This window comes from Chlorocebus sabaeus, chromosome 4 (genome assembly GCF_047675955.1).
Source record: "Chlorocebus sabaeus isolate Y175 chromosome 4, mChlSab1.0.hap1, whole genome shotgun sequence".
Lineage (NCBI taxonomy): Eukaryota > Metazoa > Chordata > Mammalia > Primates > Cercopithecidae > Chlorocebus > Chlorocebus sabaeus.
The window spans coordinates 4,352,098-4,359,574 of record NC_132907.1 but is presented as its reverse complement, the minus strand read 5'-3'; the positions used below and the strand labels follow the sequence as shown (position 1 = coordinate 4,359,574).

Genomic DNA, 7,477 nt, shown 5'->3' with positions numbered 1-7,477 from the left:
CTTTGTCTAGATAGTATATCAATTACTAATAGTGGAGTGTTAAAAATGCCCAACTGTGATTATTGATTTGAGAATATCTTGTTTTGCTTCACAGATTTTGAAACTTTTTTATTAGGCACATACACATTTAAGATATGTCTTTCTGATGAATTGGCCCTTTTATCATTAGGAAGTGTCCTCTTTATTTCTGGCAATTTTCCTTGTCTGGAGGTCTACTTTGTCTGATATTAATATAACCACACCAGCTAGGAAACACAGATTTTTTTCAATTGTCTGGCTACATTTGTGGGTCAAATATTTAAGAAAGAGTGCATCAGCTTACCTGTCAGCTTGCATTCCCATAAATATCAACCACAAGAGAGAGTTTATCGTTTCTCATGGGTAAGTCATGGCCTTCTGACACAGGAGCAATGAGGGAAAGAGAAATTAAATGAAATGGAAAAAAATGAGTTAAAATGTGACACAAAATAAATCAGAATATAATTTGTATTACTTAGAAAATTCACATCTGTAATTTTTAGAAGTATTTTAATATTTACTGAAAATTTGTACTTCACTATCAGCTGTAGGGGATTGAACAGTATCCTCCCAAAATTTATATCCACCCAGAACTTCAGAGTGTGACCTTATTTGGAAATAAGGTTTTATAGATATAATTAAGTTAAAAGGAGGACATACTGGATTAGAGTGAACCCTAAGTCCAGTGACTAGTATCCTTATAAGACAGACACACAGAGGCATGCCCAGAAAAGAAGGCCATCTGAAGATGGAAGTAGAGATCAGAGTGATGAAGCTACAAGCCAAGGAACATCAGAAACTCGGAGAGTGGAAAGAAAGAATTCTTTTCTAGAGCATTTAGATGGAGCATGGCTCTGTCAACATCTTGATTTTTGAACATCTAACCTCCCAAGTTGTGAGAGAATAAATTTCTGTTGTTATAACCCACCCAGTTTGTCATATTTTTTGTGGCAGCCCTATGTGTGCCCTGAAAACTATCAAAGCTATCTCAATTAGCAAATATTCTGTCGTATTAGTTAGCTTGAACTGTCATAACAAAATACTATAGACTGGATGGCTTAAACAATGGGAATTTATCTCTGACAGTTCTGGAGGTTGGGAAGTCCAAAATCAAGGTGCAAGACAATTCATTTCTCTGATTACGGTGCTCTTCCTGGCACATAGCTGGCTCCCATAAGAAGGTCTCAGAGTTGTCAGCAATATCCTCATTGTTGATGTCCATGCCATACCATGTGCCTCTCTGGGCATGCTATGCCCACAGCTTGTTAAGAATGCTTGTGGTATCAAAGCCAGTATTGTCACATAGCTGCTGTAGGATATCTCCAAGGCCTTAGCATACACCCCAATCCAGCTGCTGCATTCCTGGAATAGTCCTTGCTAATCCCACAGGTACTTGGAGAGCTTTATCTCAATGGCCCCACCACCAGCCAACACCAAATCATTTTCGATGGCCCTCCTGACAATCATGATGGCATTAGGCATGAACTGTTCTGTCTCCTCCATAAGCTGTGGCATCACTGTGGAGGATAAAGGTGTATGTCTTGGCCTTGGGAGGCCAGTAAAGAAATTATACCTCTCACCTCCAGTCAGGGTCTCCTCAAACACCTGGCAGTTGCCCAGCATGTCTGCTGACAGAACATTCACAATGGTCTGGATTGACCCTCTGTAGGCCATCATTGTCCTCTTCAGATCCTTCTCAGGTACTTGGTCAGCACAGAGCGTGCCCCTGTGAACAAAGTACTGAGTGACCACATCCCCACTGGAGAGTTTGGACAAGACAACTTTGGCTCCAGAATGACGGATCCTCACTAACTTGTCATAGAGAATGTTCCACTCAGCATCAAAAATTGACTGGTAATTCCCCATTGTGAGGACTCTGATCTCCGCATTATCTTTCTCAACTTTCAACTCAAGCTCGATATTTAAAAGTGCAATCTTGGGATTATGGCACTTTTGTGGTTGCATTTCCAACCCAGCATAAAAGAAATTCTTGAATGCAACACCAGCTACCAAACGGGAATTCTCTAGGGCTCCACCCTGTATCTTCTTGATTCCAATCATTTTAAGCTGCAACTTAAAATGATTGAGCATTTTAAGCTCAACCACCATCTTTGCAAAGAAGGCTTTCTGCTGGGAGATGAGTTTGGAGCTCAGAGCAGGATGGCACATTTCTCCAAACAGCTTCTTCTGCTCCACTTTTTCTGTCTTCTTCATGGTCACAGTGATCTCTTTGCTATCATTAACTGCCCATTGGATGGCTGTTCAGAAAGCTTGAATGATGATCTTCAGGTACAAACCTTCTTGCACATAAGGTTTCACCTGCTTCAGAAACTCTGCAGCCAGCAAGGTCACTGAGGTGGTGCCATCACTCACCTCAGCATCTTGATATTTGGCAATGCCCATTGAAGTCTTTGTTGCAGGATGGACAACTTCAAGAAGCTTCAGGAAAATTGTTGCTTGCCTCTGCCATCCATAATAAGTGTATCTGCACCATAGGAACCCAGGGTGGTTCTTCCACTCTCAGCAATCACGTGTCAGACACTGATGTTACTCACAAGCTGGGGGATGCCTTGGGAACTATCAGTCCCTTCTTCCAACAGGATAACTGCTGTGGGCATCATTTGATAAGCTTATTCAGTGGTCAACTGCTCCTCCTCTCTTCTCTGTGTCCTGGCTACCCAGCAACCCACAGTGCCCTGCACCCACATGCACTTTTTGTTACAACACATATCAAATAAAGTTTTCACTGCAGTTTTGAGTATGTGTCTGTGTTAGGTGCAGTCCACATGTCTTTTATCTTGTAAGCAATTGGATTAACTACTGGATTTTGCTATCATGTGAATATTTGAGATCATACCAAAAGTTGCCAACTGCTATGACTCAATTTTGAGGTATTTGGCATGCAGATTATCTCAAGGACTCTTCCGGTCTCCAAATCTACAGACTACCTTCATGATTCTGCCATGATAATCTAAATGTAACCTTCTAGAGTTTTATTGGGGATTAGTAGTTCTAATGTTGAATGAGCGGACTCATAGCTCCCAAGGCCAAACCTACGGATATTCCGAAAGAGAAATTACCTGGGTGCTCTCGATTCTTTTAAGAGAATATTTACATCATACACTCTTTTACTGTCCATTGTGCTGACCTGTTCCAATCTAAATCCTTTTATTTTTCCCTCTAGGTTACGTTTTTAAACAAAACACCAAGAGTCTGATGATGAATTCTGCATGTTATTATCTCCATCAATAAGGTCCTTTTTGACATTCTTTCTTCACCAGACTTCTCTGGTTTTCCAGCTCTCTTCCTATTTCTCTGGCTACTCTTAATTCCTTCTCTGTATATCCTTTTTCTTCTCTCCTCTAATATTGAGTTTTCTCTCAAAGATTTTTCTAGGCCAATTTCTTTCTTTTGTCATTTTTACAATAACTTTGAGGGCACACAGGTAACTCTCAAATCTGTACATCTCTCAATATGAATATTTCACCCGATCTACTGAGCACATTCCACTGGAAGTCGCAACAATCAATAATTGAACATTATTTCTCATAAGTCTTTACTTCTTGTTCTTTATATTTCTCCAAACTACATATGTCAATAGGCCTCAAAACTGTATTTACCTCTGAATCACATTTAATCAGTTTTTACACCTCCAAATATTTTTAAAAGTATCCATCCCCCCCCATTTCTACTACGAAAGTCATATTACCAGCAATGTGATGCTAAATGTTTAACTGTCAGCATTCCTGCATATGTATATAAAAACATACATATGATCATTATTGTTTAATTATCCAAATCAAGATTTCTGAATGGCTGGGCACAGTGGCTCATGCCTGCAATCCCAGCACTTTGGGAGGCCAAGGCGGGTGGATGACTTGAGGTCGGGAGTTCAACACCAGCATGACCAACACGGTAAACCCCGGCTCTACCAAAAATACAAAAATTAGCCGGGGCATAGTGATGCATGCCTGTAATCCCAGCTACTCGGGAGGCTGAGGCAAGAGAATCATTTGAACCCAGGAGGCAGAGTTTGCAGTGAGCCGAGACAGTGCCATTGCACTCCAGACTGGGCAACAAAAGCAAAACTCCATCTCAAAAAAATGACAGCTATATATATTGTTTTATTGGTGTAAAGGATGTATAGTTCACAATTTAAAAAATATTATTAAATACACAATACTGTTTAATGTAAATTTTATAAATGCAATTGATTCTCATACAGTGTTTTTGTTAATTTTCACCAAGCCCTTGTACCTATAGCAACCAACCTATGGTTACAATTGATGAATAAATGCAATCCTAACATAAATGTTGTGCAAGTATAAAGATATTGTTAAAATTCTGTTCATTATCAACATCTGGATAATAATTTTTGATATTATAATAGAAGACTTGCATAAATTTTTGTGCTACTCAGAAAGGAATGGCTATAAACATGACACAGTTATAAATTTAATCTATATTTTTGTAATTGTGTTCTTTTTTCCTTAAATCTAGACAATCAATAAAACAATAGCTCAAGTCATAGTTGTAGCAGTTGCCAGTTGCTATAGTGTAAACACTCTCATTGTGACCAATTTCAAGCTACCACCATAATGCTACGAAACCCTGAATTGGAAAGAAATGTACATTAGTACCCCATTTTATATTACTTCTACCATACAGATACATGTTATCTTGAGCACATAGATAACAGTAAAATATAGTAAAATATTTATAAAGTGAGTAGTTCAGGGGTCTTTATTACCTTTATTTTTATGTAAATTATTTAATTATAAGTGTACATAATTCAGCTTTTAATAATAATGATATGCAAAAACTGGCTCACAACACTTTCAAAAACTTAGCAATTGGCTCTCACAAACCAGTACAAGCTAGTTCCAGGATAGCCCTGCTCATCATTCACCTCGCTTGTCCAATAATTTTCTAACTAGGTTCCTTTTTTTCTTCTGTGCAAACCATCTAACATATAGTTTTCATATTATGTGTTGACACATGATTTCTATTCAAAAACTCAGAATATTTATCATTATTAAGAAAATAATGTCTAAACTTTAAGATAGCTGTCATTCAGGAATCTTGGTCTAGATCTTTCAAGTATTTCTCACCCTCTTTCCTCCTAACTGGAAATAATTTATCCCTTTGCTTCTTCAAATGTAACACTTTACCTGTGCCTCAGGACTTGAATCAATCTTGAATTACCTCGTATTCCAGACATATTTATTTCATGTCTCTGATGTGTAAGGGAATACTTTTAGTACTGGGAATATGGAAGGAATGACAGACTGACTTTGTGTTCTCATAAAACAGTTTAGAGAGGAAGATAACAAATTCACGACTCTAGTGGAGTTAAGTACAGTACATATTGACTGCTATGGCAGAGGAAGGTACCTTACAGTAAGAAAGCCAAGCAAAGAAGAAGAAAAAAAATATGTATAGGCTAAGCACATTTCATCTGCCTCATGTCCTAAAGGAGGATAATGTATTTGATGCATAGATAAAACAGGAGTAAAGGGAACATGGAGGGAAGAGGCAAGAAATAAGCCGTGGAGGGTGGGCAGAAACCTTCTCTGACAGGAAGTTTGAACTTTATTCCATAGGAAATTGAGAGTTTTCAAAGGATTTTAAGGAACTATCACTTTGACAGAAGTAAGAAGGATTGGTTGAAAGGATGAAAGATTGGGGATGGTGAAACTAGGCAGAGGTCTTTTGAAGTAATTTTGGAGATAAATGCTAAAGCATTAAACTCAGATAGTAACAGAGAAGTTGGAACTTAGTTCATCAAGATTACTTAGTAACTGGATGTTTCAGTGAGAGGAAGGAGTCTCAAATGACTTTCAAGTTTATGTCTTGGTTCAATGAATGGACAATACATATGCTTTCTATTTAAAATAGGTAGAATAGCCATATAACTGATTATCCAAACCAAGACAGATCTGGCAGCTTAATAGAATGCTAAAAATAATGAAAAGTCTAGAATTTTAAAATTATTTCACATCGATGAATTAATTGTTTTTATTTTATTGGTGAAACCATAAAATAGTTCTCTTCAAAAATGAACTTCAAAAATAAAATTATTTCTAAAAATTACCACTTACATTTTGATTTGTAGAATATGTAAGCCTATTTATACATAACCATGAATGTATCCATGATCAATTCGAAATGTACTTCTGCCCTATAACTTCCTTAGTTGGTTCAGAACATGGTTTTTACTATGATGCTGCACTTTATGATCACTGCAAAACAAATAATTTTATCTTTACTGTTTGTAAAATATTGTTGTTCCTTGTAAAATATTTACAATTGCATTTCCAATAATGTCATGTGTTTCATCTATGACAAAATGTACTTCCAAAAGCTTCACTTAGATTCCATGAATTGAATGAAAAAACAATTAAACCACTTTTGGAATTAATTTTCTATTTGAAGTATCTGATGACATGACATAAAATTGACATCATTTAACTGTGCAATATTTCTTCTACTAATGGGTCAAAGATAATAGCTATCACTTTATTTTATATGCAAAAGGAATGTTGGGATCAAAATAAGTGAAATTAATTAAGATGAGCAGTCATCTAATCTAAATGAAATGTCACTTTTCAAAGAGTGATACAAAAACACACTTGACTACATGTGCTAATGTTAAAGAGTTTTCTTTGGACACTGCCTCTGAAAGAGATGTATTAACTTTGCAGTACACAATGATGCTGCCTTAGCAAATTTGTCATCTTCTATTTACGTATGTTCAATTATGTCTTCTGATGATGGTTGATGGCAAATGTCAACATTTTGTGCAAGTTATATATTCAACATCAAAATATCTTAAGATATGGAAAACCAGTACTTACTTGTTCAATAAATATGTACTTTTATTTTTTTGATCTACTTTCTTGCTTAAAAGAGAATATATTGCAACATGTAAAGATATTACCAAAAATAAAACAATTGAATAGTTAGATTTGCACCATACATAAATGCCAAACTCATTCTAGAAACAGTATTTAAATTACTTTTCATGTCTTCCATGTCTGGGTTGCTCAGCCTTTATTACCTGCCTATGTTTCATGTATACCCAGCTTATAATTTCCATGTTTCCCATTGACTCCACTGACTAATGTCTTTTTACATCTTATCAACTACTTTATGGGCCCTAGCACAACTGATTAATATAGCAAGTGTCATCAAGGGCATTAGGGTAGAATACCTGCTCCCATTACCACTTGATACCACATGGAGTTATCTGCTCTGAGATGAAAGGGGAATTTAGTCATATTGTGTCTGGAAAAATTTTAGTAAAGAGAAATGGGTAATCACTAGACATATCTTATTTTACCACATATTAGAGTGAGAACTCTGTTCAGTGGGCAAGCCTATGGCCGAAGCTTGGAGAAAAAAGTGAAGTTCTGCTAAGCCCACCCAAGACTACTTTAATTAAACTGCTAATAATACT

General features: G+C 36.6%; 1 pseudogene; it reads right to left on the bottom strand.

Annotated features, from left to right (window-relative positions):
- Positions 1 to 1,060: 1,060 nt before the first annotated feature.
- On the bottom strand, positions 1,061 to 2,639 carry LOC103225189 (T-complex protein 1 subunit eta pseudogene; annotated as a pseudogene).
- Between the last annotated feature and the right edge of the window lie 4,838 nt (positions 2,640 to 7,477).